The sequence below is a fragment of the Grammomys surdaster genome, unplaced genomic scaffold, assembly GCF_004785775.1.
Source record: "Grammomys surdaster isolate TR1022 unplaced genomic scaffold, NIH_TR_1.0 170, whole genome shotgun sequence".
In the NCBI taxonomy this organism is placed as follows: Eukaryota; Metazoa; Chordata; class Mammalia; order Rodentia; family Muridae; genus Grammomys; species Grammomys surdaster.
Genome location: NW_021604618.1, coordinates 1,863,325 through 1,886,405, shown reverse-complemented (window position 1 = coordinate 1,886,405; position 23,081 = coordinate 1,863,325). Strand labels below are relative to the sequence as shown.

Sequence of the window (23,081 nt, the reverse complement as noted above, 5' to 3'; positions counted from 1 at the left end):
AATGACCATTCAATAAACAACAGCTTTGCACTGGGAAGAACATGAAAGGCTTTCTGTAGCTTGCTATTCACTCACAGGACGGGATCAACTTCATTTGTTGGAGAAGGATCTAAGATGTTTATAAAACTCAATTATTTATATATTTTTCAAAAACTGAGCTAAAAGATAGTGAGTGAGTAGTAGCCATATTTTCGGAAGAATTTTCATTTGGAAAATTTAGTAATAGGTAATAAATGTTGTGGCCATTCTTCTAAAGGAAACAATTCCCATATGGGCCTATCAAACTTTCTGGACACTAGTAGCACTTTAAACCATTCAAATGAGTTTGTGGAAATGCATATAAATTTGGGTTTAATTTATTCATTTTCTAAATAATATGCAAATTTGTATAAACCTAGATTTTAAAATAAGATTTACAAGCTGTAAACTCTGCAATCTGACAATTTGCATGTTAATGTGGCAATTCAATTCAACAAACATTTACTGAACTTCTAGCAAAATACTCTGCAGGGTATTTTGGAGGCATTATCTATGCCATTTAGGAAGCATGCACCTAGCAGGAGAGATATGTAGAAGGGAGAACCCTTTAGTCCCTGATCTTACATCTATCTTAACAGTTTATGTACAGCGATGTCACAAATGGGGTAATACACACTTCAAAGGTGTCTTTTTAAAAATAGAATATGCATTTATTGTGGCATTCCTATAACATCTACTAAACATTCCTAAAGCTATAGGGGAGACAGTTGTAAATAAACATCTAACTTTCTAAACTGTTTAAATAAGTTTATGTTATCTACTCTGGATAAAGGGTCTACTTTCATATAAATCTTTCACATAATACGAAATTTGTTTCATATTTGGGATGCAGCATTATTTACCAGTTGGTAAACTCCAGCTTTATTCCACTAACTTTAACTTAACAGACTTCAGCAGATAATATTTGAACTCAACATATGAAGACATTCATCAATAGAAACATCCACCGAACGTGGAAAGATGTACAAAACTTATTTGTTAAGGTTACTATCACTATGCTCAAACACCATGACCAAAATTAATAATCTTACTTATACTGTAATCTTATTGAAGCATTTTCTCAATGTGGCTCCCTCTTCTTTGATGACTCTAGCTTGTGTCAAACTGTCATGGGAGATGGTCAAACTCCAAAGGGGAAGGTTATTTAAAAGCAAAACAAACGAATTTCCAAACAAAATAAACCAAAACATAGCAGTTAAACAGTAAGACAATGAACATTTGTAACAATGAAATCCACCCATTTAACAGGTGGATCCATGGAAATAGGAAATATAGTGCAGAACTTTCAAAGTTAGTGACACATGCAACCCTGAAGTTCTTTATTATACAAGTTACTCTTTTGTTCATTGCTTCTACTTGTAAAGGGGGCAGAAAAATAGACACATATTTTCTGACATGTGGACATTTCTTGCAGTCCCTTTACATAGGGTAGTTTATTCAAATCTCAGACCAACTTGTGTAGCATGTTATACTGCCTGTCTGAACCTAAATCTGCTATTCTTTCAAAATCGGTACAGAGCAGATTGTAGCCTATGGGGCCAGCTTGTGCTCTGAGGAAAGAATTATTGGCAGGCGGGGTGATTAATCCAAAAAAAAATTATTAGGAGGATTTACATGCAGATAAACAACTTCAAAAACCCTTGGGAAGGACAACTGCTTGGTATGTCAAGTAGAAGAATTTACTCACCTGTGTCAGATTTAGAGTTATACTCAATGTGCTTAACAACACATTTGATTTTTTTCCAAATCTTTTATACGATTTTAATAACATGCAAGTGTTAAGATCAGTTCTAGGTTGAAAACTAGCAATACAGTAGATGCAAATAGCCAAGGAACAAGCAAGACAATAAACACAAATAGTCAAAGATCAAGCAAGGCAATAAATGAAGCCCCATGATGACTCCCTTGATCACTATTTCTAAGGGCTTATTAGGATGACCAAAATATCTGAGCTTACTTCACTGTCTTAGCCCAAAGTCATTTTCATGCCTGAAGCCTACTTCTTTGTTCTAGCCTAAGATTTAGGTTCCTACCTGAAATTACTTCTTTGTTCTAGCCTAAAATTTAGGTTCCTACCTGAAATTACTTCTTTGTTCTAGCCTAATGTCAGATTCCTGCCTGAAGCCCACTTTCTTGTTCTTGGCCAATGTTATATTCCTGACAAAGCAGCCCATTTTCTTGTCCTTGGCCAATGTCAGATTCCTGCCAAGTAGCCCCATAAGCTTTCTGCCTCTTCCCCTTTATATTTTATAAATAAGACTGAACCTGTCTTAGGTTGTTCTGACAAGAATACCTTCCTTATCTGTCGTGGAATATGCATTATCAAAAGCAATGTACTTCTGTCTTAGGTTGGTAAGGCTCTGTAAAGAATCTTCTGTCTGGTGGTCCATTTTCAGTTTCTACCCATGTACTTTGTCTGCCAACATGTTGATGTTGTTAAAGACAAGCTTTAACACGTTGGGCAGGTATAAAAGTATTCCCAGGACAAAAAGTCTAGCATGATTCAGCTATATATGCCAAAATAGAAATATGACCTCAGGGCAACATTGAAACAAAACTTATCAGTGACTGAGAATATTCAAGACCTTAAGTGTGGCTCAACCCATGTGATAAAATAATGAACTGGTTGGAATACAGAATCATTAGGATATGATGAACAAACTTCTGGGAGACGAGAGTATCCAGAGATGGATAATTATGCAACCTTTAAAAAGGAACAAGTGATACCCAGGAAGGTCAATGTCTTGGTAAATCATGAAGGGGTTAAAGATGAGTGTCTGCATTACATAGTCTGTCTTTAATTTTAGAATAGACTCCTCAAACTGTTCCCAACCACCTTGCTTAAGACAAGAAGATGGACATCTGAGAAGCTATCATTTTACTACAGGAACTTTATTTTTATTTTCTTCCTTAATATTCTACTAGAAAAATTGAATACTAAATTAGTTTACAATTTATTTAAATTAAAAATACTTGTGTGGGATTAGGAGCAGTGTGGACATACACCATGGTGCCCATGTAGAATTCAGAGGACATCATATCAGGATTGGTTCCTTCCTTCTACCATGTGAGTTCCAGGTATATAGCTCAGGTCACCGAGCTTTATGACAAACACCCTGGCCCAATAAGCTATCTCACAAGCTCTCAGATTCCTTTGAGTCATAAAATATTAAAGAACAAAGTAATTCCCATTGTATTTTAAACTGTCCTACAAAATCCTATTTGAATAGCCATGCAATTCAGTAAGCCCATCTGGCAGAAAAGGAGAATTTCTAAAGATACATTTGGATCTTTCAATCTGATTATCAGACTACTAAAATAATGGATAACAGAGGAATCCCATACTGGGAGAAGGAAAAAGTAGCAGCCAGAGGAGGAATTTATATCCAAGAAGGGGATTTCAAATATGTTGTTATAACAACACATCAGTCACACTACCTTACAGGATAAGAAGAAAACCCAGATAATGGGACCACATTTTGACTAAGACTGCTTAGATTTACATATACATATCCTTGACCCTCTATTTAAAGTCTATTAAAAACACTTCAGGACCCCAATGACAGATTCAAAGATATCGTTGTCCCTTTTCCTAATATAACATTAATTGTTTTCATTTTTTGGCTTTCCATTATGAATTTCGCTTTCTACATTGGTTTATTGAGAATTCATGGGCAGACACAATTGGAGCACAGGTTGAAGCACAAAGTTCTATAGCAATTCCAATTAGGATAAGATTATTGTTCAAAGATTTATAACATATGTGTCATTGAATGGTAAGGATTTATTATGCTCATTTTATGAAATCAAGACTTGCATGGGCATTTGAAGAGGGAAGAGATATTATTGGATCTAACAGATAAATATTAAACACCTACTTATTTAATATATTACCCAATAATAAAATTAACTATGAAAAAGAAGCAGAGCAATAAAAATTATGAATGAAAAATAAGAACATGTAATAAAATAAAATATCTTCGATGATATTTGGTAGCATAGTCTAAAAACACATACTGTTGTGATGTTAATCAAAAATCAGAATGTGTGTGTGTGTGTGTGTGTGTGTGTGTCTTTAAGACTTCTAATTATTCTCAATATAGAGAAATTGGTGGAGGGTTTTATTTGTGGAATTTTTTGTTATTTGAATAGGAGCATGAGATACATATATCAAATATCTATTAAACAACTTCATAAAATGGCATTAGTCAAGATGCAGTTATACAAATTTTATATAAGGAAAACAAATAGAGCATCACATTTTCCAATAAGGAACTGCATAGCACAAGGATTAATTCATCGACTTGGGAAAATAAAACTGCACACATTTAATTACAAAACCACTAGCTCAGCATGATATAGACTTCGAGTTGTTTTCCAGAAGTGGAAATGAACTTGTCCAACTCATTTGCACAAAACAGAATATTTGCAAGGATCTAGGTTAAGCAAGGAATGTGAGTAAAGGGCGGGAATAAAGACTAAAGAATTTTCATCAAACACAGAAACCAAGTTAAGTCATAAATGGCCTCTGAAGATGTATAGAGGAACTAGGGTACTGCCTTGTAGTAAAGGGCTCTATTGACATCCTAATAGTATGTTTGCACAAATGTATGTATTCTAAATAAAATGGGTCTTTTCAATTTTCCTTGCAGAATATTCATCTGCATATTTTTTTGTATTGTTGGATACATCACAACTTCCATCAATTATTAAAAATCAAAAAAGATTAAAAGTAAGATACTTTAGTATTTTTTAAGACATCAGTTGTGTGGGTGGGCAAATCTAAGGGTATTAGTTAGTCCAATTTGTTTGTGCACAACTTTAAATTCCAACTGCAAGTCTAGAACATACAAATAATGAGTCATGACATCAAATATATTTCCTTAGCATTTCCAAGTGTCTTATCTACTTTTATCCTCTATTTTCCATTCTGGTGATACATCCCATAATTAAGTATATACTTGTATAAAATCTAACTGTGGCTACATTCAAACACTTTACATCTGAGTGAAAAAGAAGTGAGTAGAAATGCAATACATAGTGAAAATTGATGAATATAATGACAGATATTTTATTGATTTCTTTATTTGAACTTTATATATTAATATTAATGTTTGTGTTTGTTTAGTTAAGTAGATTGAATTTTCACTTGTACATCAGGAATTTCAGAATGAGCCCTCTAAATCTGTTATCTTTGTCACCATAATGGAAAAGAAATGGAAAATAAATTTAGATTTTAAGTAAGATAGTTTATTCCTGTATGGCTTATTAGGTAATTTTCCTTAAAGAAAAAATTTTTTTTTTCAAAGCTGACCTAGACTGTTTCCATTTAACCAATGGCTATCCAGTTTCTACAAATAACTAAACCTGAAACTGATTACAGGCTATGACTTAAAGTTCTTTAAGTTAAGTCATGAAAATGTCCTTATGGTACACGAGCTCAAGTTGTTAAAGACTGTTGGGCCAATAGTGATGAATTCTGTGGGCTTTGATAATTCTGGTAGATTTCACAGAGTAAGAGAGTGATTGTGGCTTCTCGGGTTTAGATGTGAATTCAAATCCTGACCTTCAGTTTCATAGCTAAGGGAATTTATTGTTGATAAGGCTAATTTTTCTTGCCTTAGAGTAAAATATTTAAAAAACACATTACTTTATTTAAAATTTTGGGTAAACTGGCAAGATAAAGGAGAATCAAGGTCCTATACCTCAGTATTACAAAATACAGTAGGCTCTAGTAATTGGAGCAAAGCCTTTATGTAGAAGTCATACCTTACATGAATGCTCAGTCTTTGCATTATTCAAAACCACTGTAAAAAAGCAAGAACAGTTTGGGATTGACATAATTCTGATGCTGTATTTTTGTTTACTTTGCCAAACAGTAAGATCTCATGCCTGTTTTGAATTTGTGTGCTGTCAACAAAAGAGTGTTATTAGAAAGAACTCAGTTTCATTGTGCTGAATACATAAAAACCATACTAATTGCTTCAATTGGTATTTTAAGATTTCATTAAAATTTTTTTTCCTAAAACTTTCCCATGAGCCTATTTATAAATAATGTGATTTAGGACATATCACTTAATGTTTCTAATAATTAGTTTACTATCATCATTGTGGGAAGCATGTTCATAGACATAGTGCTAGAGAAGGAGCAGAGTGTTATACATCTTCATCATCTGGCAGTGGAAGAAGATTGTTTGCCACACTAGGTGTAGCTTGAACTTACATAAGACCTGAAAGCCCACCTCCACAGTGACATACTTCCCACAACAAGGCCACACCTCGTCCAATAGGCCACTCATTCTAATAGCGCTCCTCCTGTGTTTCTCTATCCCTCCCCTCCCTCTCCCCTACCCCTCTCTCACTCTCTCACTCTTTTTCACTCTCTCGCACTATGTATGTTTTGTATATATGTACATACATATATATTTACATTTCATTCTATAAGTTATGTTACTCTAAAGAACCTTGATTAAATTAAAGACTTTAACTTAAAACTTCATGAATATAAATCTGTCAGGGAGAATAGCACCACGTCTATTCATTAAACATATCTAATTCCCAGGAGATATTCTATTTTGTTGGTGTTTGAACACTATATATAAATTTTGAAGGGACATTTTTCCCCCTTTGGTTCTCAGGTCTGTGTCAAATTCACATAGAGTCAGACCCTATAAAGGGGTCTCAGAGCACAGATTTTGATTTCTGAGAAGTAACAACTAGAAGCCTATGTTGGCATGTGATAGAAATAAATGTTTTGAGTAGAAATTAATGGTTTGAGTTGTTAGTGACCACAAAGAGGAAGCTTCCATAATTTTTGTTTGCTTTCTTTCCTGTGCACCATTTTCACATAGCTTCTGTTACATGCCATTCCTGTTCTGATACAAAGATTCTTACAATTACACTCAGTAAATCTAATTTGCCTCTTTTTTTCTCAAGCCTCCATGGAGTTTGAGGCAGATATGGTCCATCAGTGTCGAATCAGACAGGAACTTTACCATAAAAGAGATATTCCCCATTAATTTTCCCTCATTTTCTTTATTTTGGCAAACAATGGGGATCCAGGCAGTAACTGTTAATCAAACTGAGAACAGAGATGAGGCAATTGGCAGGACCCTCAGCTAACTTAAAAGTTTTCGTAGTGTTCAGCAAAGGCCTCTTTTATCTTAAAACAACGGAGATTTGAGGGTTATCATAAAATATGGAAGATTGTTGTCCTACTTCATGCAGTGTGAAATAAAGGGAGTTATAGGATAAATTGTTTCAGGAGATATCTAGGGAATAGAGTTTGACTTAGACAAACTTTCGTTGAACCTCAAGACTATCATTTTCTAGCTGGATAACCATAAAGAAAATTATTATATCACTGTTATTAGTGCTTTTCTTACATATGAAGTAAAGATAATTTTGCATATGTACAATTTTTGCTATATGCTAAACATTAAATTTGAGGAAAATTATGACAACAGATTAGAAAACAAAATTTAAAAATTTGTTTAAATCTGGGTCAGTGATTATAATGTTAATCTATCAGCTGAACTATAAAATATACTGATGTTCAAAGACACTGCAATATATGTATGATCTTTTTATCTTAAATTTTCTGTTAAATTATTGATATTTATCTCCATGACAGAGTAGCTAAGCCCTTGTTATCAGACTTATAAATATATAAAACATACATATACATAAAACAGCATTAAGTAGATTCAGCAACTTATATTTAAAATATTTATATTACATATATATTTATACATATTTATGTGACAATAATAGTTGACGAAGAGGTCCTGAATTTTTGAAGAAGTCACAAAGACATGAGGAAAGTTGTAGATGGAAGCAAAAGGAAAAATGATATAAATACAACACTCCATGTAAAATTCTCAAAAAATAAATTAAACATAGGGGGGAAATATCAATACGTCCTGCTAACATGTGGTTTAGAAAAAAAAGTCAAAATATAACTTGTTTTTTTAATCAACATAAATGCCAAGCAACAACTAGACTTGACTTTGACTAAATTGCATGTTTGCTTTGGCATTCGGTTCAAATGCCAAGTTCATTAATACTTCAGGGGGAAAAATTACTATGCAGCAGGCATAAGTACACATAACAGAAAGATTGTCTTAGTCTCGTCCTCTCTGACCTTTGTATTGTACATCATTCAACTCACACCTTACCATAATTCAACCAAGGACATATCAGACAGGTTTTTTTAAAGGCAAAATTAGAATAGTCAATAAATGAAGGAAAAATGAGTAATCATTACAAATAAAAGGACAAATCAAAATAATAGCAGATCAACACTTGTCATCTATCTGCTTTAGAACTATATGGAAATGTTACAGTAGCACTCTCCTTCAAGCAGGATAAACAGATTTTGAGTTGGTTAAGGTGTGAAAAGATTTACTTATGTGGACCTGTTATGCTGATATTTCACTATGTTAAACTGTACCAGTATAGTAAAGGCTATGTGCAGAATGATGGCCATGCCCATCCTAATTCCAATTCTCACAATTTATACCTGTGCTTGTTTTAACTCTAGAATATTAGTTTAAAAAGTCAGTATAGAAATCTACAAAGACAGACAAATATCATGCAGCATTCTTATTTTACAAAGAAATAGAATCAGCTGTTAAGTTAAAATGAAATTTTGCCAGTGTGATAGCATTTGAAAACGTTTTTTTTTTTTGTTTTGTAGTCATAGCTACACTTACTTAAATTTTAAGAACATTAAACATGTTTTCTTATGTTACAAAAATAAGTAGGTTATTATATAAAATAAAATTATTCAACAATGTAAGCTATGGTGGTTTGAATAGGTTTGGCCTCCATAGATTCATGTATTTTAATTTGGCCACAGAATATAGTCCTATTAGGAGGTGGGGTCCTACTGAAGGAGGTATAGCCCTGTTGTGGGAAACGTGTCACTAGGGAGGCAGGACTTTGAGTTTGCATATATTTCCTCAAGTCTAGCCAGTTTGACATACAGTCCCCTTCTGCTGCCTGCTGATCAAATAGAACTCTCAGCATCTCTAGCTCCATGTCTTCCTGGATGCTGCCAAAATTTCCAGCATGATGATAATGGACTGAATCCCTGAAACTGTAAGCCAGCCTCAATTAAATGTGTCCATATATAGGAACTGCTTTGGTAATGTTGTCCCTTCACAGCAATGATAACTTAACAAAGAAGTTGGTACTAGGGACTGAGATATTGCTGTGAAAGGCCTGACAACTCTTTTGTTTGAAGAAATGTGGATATTAGGACTTTGGATTATCAAAGCAATGGAATGTTTCAAATGGGTCATAGAAGAAGCATGGAAGATCATGGTCCTGAAGGTAATTTGAACTGTGGGGGCCTGGCTCAAGAGGCTTCAGAGGAAAGGAATTTTAGAATGTTGCTGGGAGATTGTTCTTGTAGAATTTTTGTGAAGAATGTGGCTGTGTTTTGCCCTTATCTGAAGGGCTTGCAGCAGGCTAAGTTGTAGAGATTGAGATTTATTTCATTGACAACAGATGTCTCCAAAAACACCTAGTATAGAATCTGTCCTGAGCTTCACTGTGGGGTGCTGGGCTGGGAGAAGCAGCTGGGTGCCTGGTTGAAAAAGTCTTGAACCCCATTATCTGTATGGCAGGTGTTGGCTCTGCCTCCCAGGCCCTGGTTCTTTTCATTCAGCTTTGGCCCTCCACAACCACTCCCAAAGAGAGGTCTATGACCATCAGTCAGGAGGAACAGTGCCTCAGGCTCTCCTACATAGAGATGAGATATCTCCAAGCTCTCAGACCAAGCCAATAGGCATTATCTGCTGCCAGACATTAACCCACCCTGAAACTGTATACAAGGGCTCTATTCAGGAGAAGTAAAGGTGTGTTCAAGAATCATCCTGGTGTCCGAGAGTTTCTGCCACAAGAGCTGTAACACTAGAGTTGTAACACTTGGGGAGAGATCTGCTCTCCCAGAACCCTCTTGGGGCACCAAGCTGCTTCCTTGCCATCTAGCCGGCTTCCTATAGGCCTAGCCGGGGCTAGCTCAGCGCTGAGAGACAGATGCAACACCTGGGAGTGACCAAGCTGTGACAGAGGAGACTTGGGCAGAGGCAGCAGTGGGGGCAGGCAATCTCTCCTCCCTGCTCTCACTCTGTATCCTTTGGCCCAGACCTTTCATACCAGGCCTGGTCGGAGACCAATGGACAGTGGAGATGTAGGTAGAGGCAGTGGCAGAGACTGTAGCAGACCCTCCCTGCTCTTACTCTGTCCTCAGCCTGGAGATCATCGTGGGACACCATCCGGAACCGGGGACCCACACTTCACTCTTACGAAGAACGTTTTTGATCAATGATAGAAAAGGAAATATTAACAATGTATGGTTCAAATTTTAAAAGGACACCAGGAAGGGGGATGGAGATAAGTCTTGTGTTAAATCATATTAGAGCAAATTAAGGGAATGGTGACCTCAGAGCAAAATACCACTCAGCTAAGCTTATTGTTTATGTATCTTCAATTGAACAAGGAATAGTTATATCAAGTTAGGCACTATTATGACCTGGTTATTGTTTCCAATTGGACAGAAGAAAATATGCTGTGTGACAAATTGAAAAGGAATGGATTGTGATGGCTATGCTCCATGGTCAACATAACTATGTCTAGAATGAACTTCAATCCAGAACTTATAAAGATCTTGTGAAAAGGAATTAAAGAAAACCTTAGGCTCAAGATTGGAGTATATCTATCTAATCCCATGAGACATAGGTAAGCAAATCTCTGAGTTCAAGTCCAGCCTGGTACAGAGCAAAATGCAGGTAAAGAAATGTTTAGTTCCGGGTGTGGTGGTATACACATTCAATCCTAACATTCAAGAGGTACAGGCTTGAATGATCTTTTAGTTCAAAGACAGTCTACAGAGAAAGTATCAGAACAGCCAAGCTTAGGCAATAAAGAAAATCATTAAAAACACAAACCTTGTAAAGCTGTAATAGAACAAGGGAGCTATGTTCCAGTCTCAGCAAGCATCAGAACTCAGCAGCTTTGGCCATGTGGCTCTGGCTCTAGACTCAAAATTAGAAGAAGTTACTGGGACATTTACTACTGGTTAGTTGGAGCTATGAAATTAGCTGTGATAAAGAATACAGAAGCATCTCTGAGGTGAAACACTTCTGGGAAGTGTTTTCTGATAGCACAAAGAATTTGTGTTCCAGTGATAGACCTTGTAATGGCAGCCGAACTTGGTAATGTATAAGAATCACCCAGGTCATATTGGTTTTGATGGCATGAAGGGGTCATAGAGAACAACTTTGCTTGACACCATAAAAAGCCAGAAGAGACAATTGGTTAAAGTGCAGTCTCAGTGACAGTTGAAGGCCCAGGATTGAAGGGGTCAAGCTATGAAGTTGAGGCTTGGCACCATGTAGATAGCCTATGAGAGGTTATTGGTGAAAGTGCAAACTAGTTGCATGAAAGACCCCAGTGTATTAGAGATGCTACTAACATCAGCTGAACATCAAGAAGAGCAGGCACAGTAGTGTGGAGTCAATAAAACTAGAAATGCAATGGAGCGCAGAAGTGACCCAAGCCCTTTAGAAAATTCCAGAAGAGCATGTGTGAATTCCAAACACTGGAACAAGAAGCTGTGAAGTGGAATTACCTTAGAGACCTCAAGATGTTAGAGATGCTGAGGAATACCTGCTGAGGAAAGCTTCCAACAGGGAGTAAAACCAGTCCCTCTCTCAAAAGAATTGTGTTGGAGTCAATAAAGGTAAAAGGAGTGGGATATTTTAAGGGCATTTTGACATCAGACATGGAGATGAAGAATTTAGAGTTTTCACAGATGGTTTCTGGTCTTGCTTTGGTAAAGTATTTCCTAATCGTGTTCCCTTACTTACGATTTGGAATGGTAACATACCTCCTGTGATGTTGGAAGCACATTATCTTTTATTTTTAAAAATTAAAACGCCAAAAACTCAATCACAACATAAAAATGTGTTGTAATGCCACAAAGTATAAAATCTGTGTCAATTTGGTAGCTGCTGAATTGAAATGTAGCAAAGCCAGCTCTTTCTCTTATGCATATTCTTCAGATGGATGATTTTTTCCCTCCTAACATGTTATTAAAGGTTTTTCTGCAGTCACAAATGGATTCAAAGCAAAGAGCATATTGATTAAATGTAATTTCTATTATTGCATTAAATGGTGTTTTTCCTGCAAGGGCTAAGTACTTAGTGACATGCAATTGACTTATTATAGTGAAATTCAGTATTACACACATAATGGTTTTATTGGACTTAACTGGGACAAGAATGTGTCAGTGTGTGTCCAAATGCATATCCACCTGTGTGTTAGTAAATGTATCATTACACATGTTTATATATACATGTGCATCTATCTATGTGTGAATTTGTGAGTGTGTGAGTTTGTGAGTATGTGTTTACTTGTTGTCTGTTACTATTAGATGTTCATTTAAAAAAAATATCAATGGACCAGGAAAAAAATCATTTACTTTTAATTCTGTTTCTAAGGAATCAAGGTATGTTTTCCTTTATGAAGTAATGTACATTCCCTTACTCAATATAGTGAGTTCAGTATTGAAAGGATGGAATTAATTTCTGTCTCTTTTGTTTTACTTATTAAATTTATGGCATTTTTTTGCAATTTTCTTAGCTAAAACAAAAATAATTTACATATGTTATAAAAAACGTAAAGTTTAACTTTTCTTTCAGAGGTCACTGTTATGCATATACACCCACATACATATAGACACATGCATATGCTCATGTAAACAGCCACACACACATACAAACATTAATACACATATATATTTTCATACAAATACATACATATACATAGGAACACATATACATAGGAACAAGCATGAACACATATCAGTGCATATAACTACATATCCACATACAAACATATACATAGAAACAAACATATACACAAATAAAATATTATCAAATAAGTGATCATACTATTTTATATGTTATGCAAAGGAAATGCTTAATGAAAACTAAGGTTTTAAACAATGCTATAAAATGTGATTCAATTTTATGATTGAAAAGTTTTGGACAAAATGTGCATCTTAGAATTAATCTCTGCAGCCCGTCTATTCTTAGAGAAGGGAGGAAATGTCATGGGCAGTCCTGCTTATACACTGAAGGTCTAAAATCAGCCATAGGCCTAAAATTAGCAATATGCCTGTCATACATGTACACTAACACCAAGTCTTGGGTCTCTGTGGAAAAATATTGAAACAGATGGATATAAGCTATTGTAAACTGGCAGGTTTGTGGAAATTTACCAGCCTGGGTAGTCATAGACCTTGTAAATAGGTAGCCGTGGCAGATAATACCAACTTAGATAAGGACAAGTGAGTCATAGGCAGAGTCATAGTGACCTGTCCCCTGAACCTTCACCCAGCCAATACCCTGTTCTGAAAAATATCTTTACTCCCCCTGAACAACCAAGCTCCAGTGTCATCCCCTTCTGTTGGGAGCTGACTCCTAGCAGAAAGCAGCTATCATCTTTGCAGCCATCTCAGGCCATATACCCTGACAAGAGACTTGTTTTTCTATAGCCCACAACATCTGAGCACACTTTGATAAACATCTTGTTTTGCTCACATATCTTGTTTTGCTGCTTAGTGCCCCCAGCTGCAAGGCGCACCTGGTATCCACACTACAAGGCACGTGGCATAGTGCCTTCAGCTGTGTTCCCCTGCTTGTCCATGAGGGCAAGGCACATGGTAAAAGCATATATTCAGGATTTCCTTTCAATAGAAGAGAGAGAGAGAGAGAGAGAGAGAGAGAGAGAGAGAGAGAGAGAGACAGAGAGACAGACAGAGAGAGACAGAGAGACAGAGAGAGACAGAGACAGAGAGACAGAGAGAGACAGAGACAGAGAGACATGATCAGACCCTCTGTCTTGTCTCCATTCTTCTTGTCTCTTGCCCCTCCATCTCCACTCTCTCTCTCTTGCTAGACCCTGTTGACTGACTGACCTGAATAGGTTGGGACAGAGTGGCACCTCAATGTTGGAGCTCCAGTAAGTGGGATACAGTGAAGGACACCGCGGGAATTGGAAGCATGTATCCTCACTCCTGCGCTGGAGAACCTGTTGACTGACAGAGCTGGATTGAGCTTGGCACTCTCAAGGCAGCAAGAATGAGAAATCAAGTGAGGAATGTTACTGGAAGAAGGGTCTGCCGAAAATTCAGAAGTGAAACAAAGGTGATCACCGTGGAAACCTGCCATGTCAAGACCAGTAGGTCATAGTAACAAAAATGGGGCAAAAAATAAGTCATCAGGAACAGATGAAAAAAGCTTTAAAGATGCGAGGAGTAAATTGCAGGCTACTGTGAGTCAAGAGAGCCAAACAGATAAATAGAAGGTTGCTCTAGGCAGACAGCTGAACAGACAGATAGTGTTAATCAGTTGTATTAGATTGATTTAACTTTCAAAATGGGTGTGATTCTGAGTTGTGTAATTATATTTTTCCGCTGGATAAAAGGTCAATGTAAAGGCTTTTCTTGTTACTGGCTCAAGGATAGGCAGATTTGGGAAAATTTTTTCTACATGCTTTCGAAAGATGTCATTAAGGTAGTAGTTATATCTTCCAGAATTATATGGATCAGACATGACAGAGGTAGACCTCCAGAAGACTAGATTCCAGAGAATCAAACAAAATAATTATCTTGACATTAAAATTTGTTTTGAGATTTGTACATGACAGAATACACAGCCTTGGTGAATGAATCTTCTTGTCACCTGCATGTCCACTGATGTCCTGGACTTCCAGATGGATGCAGTTAAGACAGACAGAGGCTTATCAATTTACCCTTCCCCTCGTCCCTCTTCTAATATCTCAACGCCCATATTCAGCTTGAAGAAGTTAATGAAGAGTCGGCACCACAATTTCCTAGACTTGGGGACTAAGATGGTTAATATTAAGTTGTCTTTTTAGGGAAAATAATGGTTTTGTTGAAAAAGGGAGAAGAGGTAAATTGATTACACAGCCATAATCTAGTGCTAGAAATCTGTTTAATTGTTACTAAGCTGATGCAAATTCAAGGGCTTCATTGGTATAATTTCTTCTATTAATTCAAAATTTGTGGGTACAAGGCTTTTGGACCCTTAACTTCTCCAAAAGAGGGAGTTTTGTGCTGCCCTTCAAAAAGAGTGTTGCTTTTTATACCTACCATTCAGGCATTGTTAAGTCTCTTGTCTCTGAGGTCCATGCTGTTCAACATACTGATGGCTTTTGTTCGACAATGGATAGATGCTATCCAAATGAAACCCATATAAGTCTGTTACTACAGGCTGGAAGTAGGAGACTCTAAAACCTGTCATTAAGACTGATGAGGATTAACCCCTAACTTAAGCACAAAGCTGGATAGTAAATGATGGGTAAGAGAACACCTCAAGACCCTTGCCCCTAACTGGGAGGCCTCACCATCCTAAGACAGGAGCTTAACCAATGGCTGTTGAGTATCCAAAGACAGGAAAGTGAGGCTGGGGTCCTTTGTTCCAGCCTATGACAGGCACAGTTTCTGTAAGTTTGCCCAGCCTTCCCTTTTGAAAAAAAAAAAAATTAAAAAGGGAGACCTGTTGGGAGCTGACTCCTAGCAGAGAGTGGCTATCATCTTTGCAGTCATCTCAAGTCATATACCCTGTCAAAAGATTTGTTTTTCCATAGCCCACAACAGCTGAGCACATTTTGATAACATCTTGTTTTGCTCACATATCTTGTTTTGTTGTTTAGTGCCCCCAGCAGCAAGGCGCACGTGGCATAGTGCCTTCAGCTGTGTTCCCCTGTTTGTCCACGAGGGCAATGCACATGGTAAAAGCATATAAATATTCAGGATTTCCTTTTAATAGAAGAGATAGAGACTTGATCAGACCCTCTGTCTTGTCTCCATTCTTCGCGTCTCTTGTCCCTCCATCCCCACTGTCTCTCTTGCTAAATTCTGTTGACTGACTGACCTGAACAGGTCAGTACACCCTTCCCCATGTCCTGACTTTTTGTGTTTATAAGCCCTGTGTGAATAAGTAAAAATTACGATTTGATTAAAAAAATAAAAATTTAAAAAAATGAATTAATAAGACTTGCTGAATTCACTATCTTGAAGTAGGTGAATCTTAGAATATAACTGTGAAGGAAGCAATTTATAGTTTTAACCCTGTTTTGAATATCTACTCTCTCGCATCACAGATAAAACACTAAGTGCTTCATCTGGAACTCATAATCTTCATAAAAATATCTAAGATAAAGTATAAAATAACAGCAAATATTATTTGTGCAATTTGAAAGAAATCTGAATGTCAAGATAATATGCTATGTTAATCTTGTTTTAGACTAGAATTATAAAAAAATAAATCACCACTACAATTATTCGGTTTTCCACAGAAGACTTATAATTTCTCCCACAATTCCATAGGAACAGCTAAATTGAAAAGTCTAAAATGCTGTCAGTGGGTGGTTATGAAATCTCCTCCAGTGGTTTAAGTTTAATATCAAAAATTGCCTCTTCTAACACAAACAATATAAAGTGTTCAAAGGCTAATTCTGTAATTTAATAACCAAGCACGTTTCTCATTTGGTCTCTCTGCAGATGAAAGACATCTAATTTCATTGGTTTTATCCGTCTCTTCTTTAAAAATGGAAAACATCAGCAAATTGGCAAAATAATGTTCTGACTCATTGAAAACCCACCACCCCTACGACCACCACCGTAGAAGGTCTTCTTTTTGGTAGATGTGCATATGTGCCACATTAATTCCCTTACAGGAAAATCAAGATTTGAAAGGAGTTAATTTATAGCCATATTAATTTACTAAATTCAAGTATCTTTTCAAAAGGTGAGTTAAATGGGTGGAAATTAGAGTTGATTCTCCTAAAAAAATTCAGAGTTCTACCATGCTATTCATTCATGGAAAGAAAAGAGAAGAATTCACCTGCTATAGAGTTTCATAGAATTCAACTCCTCCAGTTTGTTCAGTGGCCAATTTAAATGTGTAGAGAAAATAGTAAACTTTCAAATGCACTACCGTTTTCATTTTTTACTTTCTCAAGACTGCTTTAAGATAAAAACTGCTCCCTTTTTACCTAAACTGTTACAACTAATTTGATAATAATCACTACTACTAATTATAATTTTACAAAATTCTAATCAATCAATATTATTAAAGAAATGTGATACCCAAGAAAGGTGAGAGAGAACCTGTAGAGACCATATCCAGAGGTTAGGCACACACACCCCTGATTGAGGGATAGGGCCACATACTCATCCCCAAAATTTCAACCCAGACTTTCTCCTGTCTAAAGGAAATACAGGGACAAAGAGTGGAGTAGAGATGAAGAAAAGGCCATCCAGAGACTCCCCCACCTCAGAATACATCCCATATACAGTTACCAAACCCAGACACTAATACTGATGCAAAGAATTGCTTGCTGACAGGTGGCTGATATAACCATCTCCTGAGAGGCACTGCTAAAACCTGACAAATATCGACGCAGATACTTACAGCCAACCATCACACTGAGCAGGGGGACACCAATGGAGGAGTTAGGAGAAGGACTGAAGGAGTTAAAGGGGTTTGCAACCCCATAATAAGAACAACAATATCAACCAACAAGACACCCTCCCCCAGAGCTCAGGGAGTAAACCACCAACCAAAGTGTTCACATGGAGGAACCTATGGCTCCAGCTGCATATATAGCAGAAGATGGCCTCATCTATCATCAATGGGAAGGGAGGCTCTTAGTCCTATGAAGGCTCGGTGCCCCAGTATAGGGAAGTGCTAGGAAGGTGAGGTGGGAGTGTGTGGGTGGGTGGGGGAGCATCCTCATAGAAGCAGGGGGAAGGGGATGGAATGCAGGTTTGCGGAGGGGAAACCAGGAAAGGGGATAACATTTGAAATGTAAATTTTATATATATATATATATATATATATATATATGAAAGTCAGAATATCTACTTTATGAGAATGAGTGGAACATTAAGATCAGCTGATGAAGAAATCTCTTCAGCCAAGCTATGTGTGCTACTGTGCTGCTTTATATTAATATATAGCCTTCACACAGTTATGCTAATAAAAATCTCCATGACTTGCTTATATATAGATGAACTATACTCTTTATATTTGTACTTGTAGACCATATTCATTCCATAAATATTTGAAGGGATTATAAAATTTTCTTTGGCAGGTACTTTGTGGATTTAGAAAAGATATTGCTTTCATAAGAGATGGCAACTTTGAGATGATAAAGCCTTAATGACATTGAATGGGGAAGATGGATACCTGGAGATACAGCTGATCCTGACCCTGAGAAGGTCTTTACTATTGTTGGTGTATCTGCATTAATTTTTAAATGTATTGCAAAGATTATTTAAGAAAATCAAAATTAAAAGAAAAAGATACTCTACTCATTAGTTTAGGTTGTACGGCTAGGTTATCCCTTCTGAAGTTGTATAATCATGGTCCATGGTGCTTGCTAAGGATCCTATCTTTGCTGTTTAATCTTTGGAAATCATCTTTGTGAAGTTCAGTCTGAGAATGAGAAGCCTACGTGTGTGGACATCATTCAAGCCAGCTGAGCTAAATATCAAGTATATCAATTATAAGGACAGTTTATATTCTAAAATTCTGTTGCAGAAAAATACAACTTAATTCTAACATAGTTTTCCTAAACAAATTGGTTTCTGTGTCTATAAAGTTACCACTAATGAAAAACTGAATAGTTAATTTTAAAAAATATTCTCTCCCTCAAGCCACGAAAGAATCATTATTGATTTGCTTGATTGTTTCTAGGAAAAGGCCTGGCAGAAATGTGCAGTGGAGAAACTTTAATTCATGGAAATTTTTCATTGCATACAACTCCAGGTTAGGCACAAAATGCCAGATGAATTTTAGAATACCAAATCCAGGGCAAATTAACTCAATACAAGTAAGAAGATACATATGAGTTCGAGAAGATAATCAAAAACAAAAACTAATTCTTCTTTAGCCTTAGGTGGGCACACAAATGCCACAAAATCAAGAGGATCAAGACAACTGCTGTGAACTGGTGACTTTAATATATGAGGGCTATGATAAGGCATGCTTTTAATCTCTTTAATCCCACATTTCTCGGGGAGGGAGACCCATAAAAATATCTGTTCAAGGTCACCCTGACCTGCAAAATGACTTCAAGAACAGATAAGGATGTTACACCCAGAGAATCCTCATATTCAAAAGTCAAAAAAAAGGGAGGAGGAATATGAAAGGGATGAAAAGGAAGTTGTGTATATGAAACCTCAGCAATAGGTTTATTAAATAATGTCTGCATAACAACACCAGACAATATGCCAATGTGGTTGAGGAAAATTTTGCAAAGTCCCACCTAAAGAACTACAGGCAATCAAGGGATGATGAACGTAGAAGAAAGAAAAAGTGATTTTATTGAGGGAAAAGCCTCTCACCAAAGTCTGTCTGGTGCCAAGTCATCATAACTAAACTCTTAAAAATAAAAGGAAGAGGGGGAGCAGGAAGAAGAGGAGGAAGAGGAGGAGGAGGAAGAGGAGGAGGAGGAGGAGGAGGAGGAGGAGGAAGTACTGGAAAGAACAAGTAAATTGAACCAGAAATCGTGAAAGCAGGGAAGGATTTTATAAAAGCAGGACTGATTACCCAGATTCTTGAAACACTTTGTAGCTGTCTCATTTTATGTAGTATTAGTTGCATTTATTAGAAACATAAAGAGACTGCAAGGAGATTTTATTTCCTTCACAATGACTTAATCAATGGCCACTCAGTTTTAAGTGTCTCAATTAATTTGTTAGACTTCTGTGCCCAGATGTTTTCTTATATACCTGTCTTCACCAGAATCCTTAGATTCACCTTAAATCCTACCTTTGTTTCTTCTCTGATGGTGCTGGCTTACAGGAATGACAGTTCATTTCCTTTATTTATATGGCATTTGACTAACACTGTATGCATACACACGAAAAACATGCATATTCAGAACTCAAATTGATAAGTATTGTAAAAATCTCACAGTACATTTAACTATCCAAAATAAAAGGTTTGGATTTGTGTGTATGTGTTAACATCATTTGAATTAACAAATAAATTTAATTATTTGAAAATAGACCACAAATAATGATAAATAATATACAGAAGAGTATGTATATAGGATTTATTTTTTTTTGTTAATTTCAAGATTGTGTACAGTAAGCGGTCCTATCAAATAGACAAGTTTTCATTTCAGGAACAGAATATTTTATCAAAGATAATACTGATGTGGTTGGAAATATGCCAGAGGCTCTTCTGGTACCTAAAGATAGCAATTAAAGTCATTAATAATTATTGAAGAGTAAGCTTTTAGCCAAGATTTAGTGAGGCTAGCAAAATAGATCATTAATTGGCCTGATATCAAAGAGCTGAGTTGTAGAAGTAATTTGTATAAATTATGATAAAAGACATATAAGAAAACTTGAAACCTTGCTCTACATTGAACAACACAGGGGAAAGTATCGTATGGATTGTTGCTTTCCTGAGTAGAATTGAAGAAATGCTTCAAGGTAAAATTTAACACTAAAGTGAAGAGTAGAAATGAGATGAAAGCCAAAAATGATCAAAATAAATTTGAGATGCTACTATTTATTTATTTATTTATTTATTTATTTGAACTTTTAAGGAGGAAATGGAATCACACTGCAGCCTAGGCTATGTCAGAACTCAGAATACAACCCAGGATGCCCTTGGATTTGCTATAATTCTTTTGTCTCACCTTTCTCAATACTGGGATTACAGATACATGCCACAAGCCAGGATTATCTCTCACAGTTTAGACACTGTTTGAAGTACTAGAAATACACACAAACCAAAATTAAGTCATTCCTTCTCTTGGATTTCACCATGTATTGACAAATTACTGTCAGCTCTTTAGAGAAATGTAAGATCACAAAGGATACTAATGTATAGATAGATAGATAGATAGATGATAGATTGATGATTAGATAGATAGACAGATACACAGATAGGAGAGAGAGAAAGAGAGAAAGAGAGAGAGAGAGACAGAGGGAGAGGGAGAGGGAGAGGGAGAGGGAGAGGGAGAGGGAGAGGGAGAGAGAGAGAGAGAAAGAGAGAATTAAGAGGGTATTGAAGTGAAAGGAGGTTGTTTTGTTTGCTGAGGCCAGCAGGTTTTTGTCCTGGTAGAGATAACTTAATCCTAGCTGTGAGAGAGACTTTGCTTCAAAGTTCTCCTCCTGGGGTTTGTAATCTCACCCACTCACTAGCAACAGGATGGCAGAGGCCCAGTATTCAGCAAATGGCCATGCTAATTCTCAAATATCTTCATTTCCAAGGCTCTTTGCAAATCATATGAGATGATTTTCTCCTTATTTCTTAAACATGCTGTTCAAGTTACACTCACATGAGTTTAGAGTGTCAACAGAAGCTCCAACTTCTTCAGCTCCACTCTGTCTGGGTAAACATTCAGGCTTGCAATCAAGTGAATCATTTCTAGGAAAAAGAGAAAGTTAAAACATGACATTACTCTTAAGGAAGTAAGAAACTCAGGAATATTATTTAAAAATAAAACTTGTGTGTGTGTGTATGTTTTTGTGTGTGTGTGACAGAGAGAGAGACAGAGAGAGAGTCTGTATGTGTTGGTTCATGCTTGAGGCTTTTTCCAGATTACAAGAGGATTCTTATGTATGTAAATATAATACTTGGTTCTATAAAATATCTTCCCTTATCAAGGTTTTTTAATAGATTGTTGAGTAATATGTTCCTAAGGAGAAAACAGGTTACGCTATTCTTGGGAGCCGACTCTGAGCCGAGGGCAGCTATTATCTTTGCAGCCATCTTGAGCCATGTACCCTGACAAGAGACTTGTTTTCAACAGCCTACAACAGCTGAGCACACTCTGATAATTATCTTGATCCTTTCAGTCAAGGCCAGGCAGTGGTAGCACACGCCTTTAATCCCAGCACTTGAGAGACTCAGGAGAGAGATAAAAGGAGCAGAGAGCAGACAGACTAGGCAGGGCAGACAGACTTCGTCTGCAGACAGACTCAGACTAGACAGACCTACTCAGAGAAGATAGACTCAGAGCATACAGACTAGACTAGACAGACTAGACCGAAACAGACTGAGACTCAGGCAGACAGACTAGGCAGAGCAGACAGACTCAAACTCCGTCTCCAGCAGCAGACTCCGTCTCCAGTCTTCAGCAGGCAGTCTTCGTCTTTGACCAGACTTCGTCTTGTCTCCATTCTTCAAGTCCCTGTCCCCACTCTCTCTCTTGCTCCCTGGCCCGCGGACTGGAGCAGCAGAATGGCTCGTTACACACTATTGTTCACTTCTCTTCTTGTGAACACTATTTTTGTCAAACGAACTCATCCCTCATCCTTGATTTTTTTTTTTTACTTACATCTCTTCAGTTACTCTCTCTCTCTCTCTCTCTCTCTCTCTCTCTCTCTCTCTCTCTCTCTCATCTTATTTATTTTTTTACTTATTCACATTACATCTTGCATTCACATTACATCTTGCTCATTGTCCCCTTCCCAGGCACCCCGTCCCCTAATCATTTGCTCATGCTCCTCTTCCCTTCTCTTGTGAGCAGGTGGGGACCCCTGTGTAATCCCTCACTCTGGCACTTCAAGTCTCTGCAGAGTTAGGCTAGGTACTTCCACTCCCACTGAGGCCAGCCAAGGCAGTCCAGCTGGAAGAACATATACCATGCATAGGCAACAGCTTTTGGGATAGCCCCAGTTCTAATTGTTTAGGTTTCAGGAGCTGCACATCTACTACATCTGTGTGGGAAGACCTAGGTATAGTCTTTGGTTGGTGGTTGAGGCCCTTGGAGCCCCAAGGGTCCAAAACCCCAAGGGTTGGTATTTCTGTGTAGTTCTAATCTCTTCAGGTCCACAATCTTTCCGCCTATTTTTTTCATAAGAGTCCCCAAACTCCATCCACTGTTTGGCTGTGGGTGTCTGTATCTGTCTGAGTCACCTCCTGGGTGGAGTACCTCAGAGGACAACTTGCTTCTGTCTGTCATTCCTCATTCTT

At 37.0% G+C, this 23,081-nt stretch overlaps 1 protein-coding gene across 2 annotated transcripts in view; it reads right to left on the bottom strand.

Moving 5' to 3' along the window:
• Positions 1–23,081, bottom strand: part of Lrrc4c (leucine rich repeat containing 4C) — a 1,217,207-nt gene that overhangs the window by 714,990 nt on the left and 479,136 nt on the right. For both annotated transcript variants that reach the window (XM_028766993.1, XM_028766994.1), the window contains exon 3: positions 21,442–21,530. The gene's annotated coding sequence lies outside the window, so the exon portion shown is untranslated. The remainder of the gene's footprint in view (positions 1–21,441; positions 21,531–23,081) is intronic.